We start from the raw sequence: 886 nt of genomic DNA, 5'->3' as shown, positions 1-886 counted from the left end.
CTTACTTAATTATTATGTTAAGACATTTATATTCTACATTTAGTAAATTTCACATGTACCCTTGTAAGATGCACTGTAGGTGTGGTCCCACCAATTACCCTCCCTCCGCCCATCCTCCCCCCACCTCTCCCCTCCCTTTCCCTTTCCCCCATATTTTTGGGCTGTAATTGGTTATCTGGCATTCTTTAAGCAGACCCAAGACTTTCACATACTACCTGGATGCTGACCATTTTCTAATCACAGATGGGATCCCTTTCTCCTAAGCCCTAGACTTAGCTGCTCATGTGAACGTTCTATAGGTAACTCAAATGCCAGATGTGCTAAAATGAAGTCTCGTCTTTCTCTCCAAACCTGCTCTTCCTCCTGAATTCCCCGCTTTATTATCCACCCTGGCCTCCCAAGTCAGACCCCTAAATGTCATTGTAGGCTCCACCCTCACTCTTGTCCCTCACAGCTAATTGGATGTCAGAGTCTGTTGATAAATTCTTTCTTATTATCTCTGGGACCATCTCATCTTCTTTTTTTTCTGAGACAGAGTCTCACTATGTCACTGTCGGTAGAGTGCTGTGGGATCACAGCTCACAGCAACCTCAAACTCCCGGGCTTAAGTGATTCTCTTGCCTCAGTCTCTCAAGTAGATGGGACTACAGGTACCTGACACAATACCTGGTTATTTTGTTGTTGTTGTTGCAGTTATCTTGTTGTTTAGCTGGCCTGGACCAGGTTCAAACCCGCCAGCCTTGGTGTATATGGCTGGCCCTTTAACCACTGTGCTATGGACGCTGAGCCATCTCATCTTCTTCATACCCCCTGCAGAGCCGCAGGACAGGAGATTTTTTTTTTTGAGACAGGGTCTCACTATGTTGCCCTGGGTACGGTGCCATGG

Source organism: Otolemur garnettii, unplaced genomic scaffold (genome assembly GCF_000181295.1).
Source record: "Otolemur garnettii isolate 467f Iridium unplaced genomic scaffold, OtoGar3 scaffold00001, whole genome shotgun sequence".
Classification (NCBI taxonomy): Eukaryota; Metazoa; Chordata; class Mammalia; order Primates; family Galagidae; genus Otolemur; species Otolemur garnettii.
The sequence above is the reverse complement of the archived record's forward strand: the minus strand, read 5'-3'. Positions refer to the sequence as shown.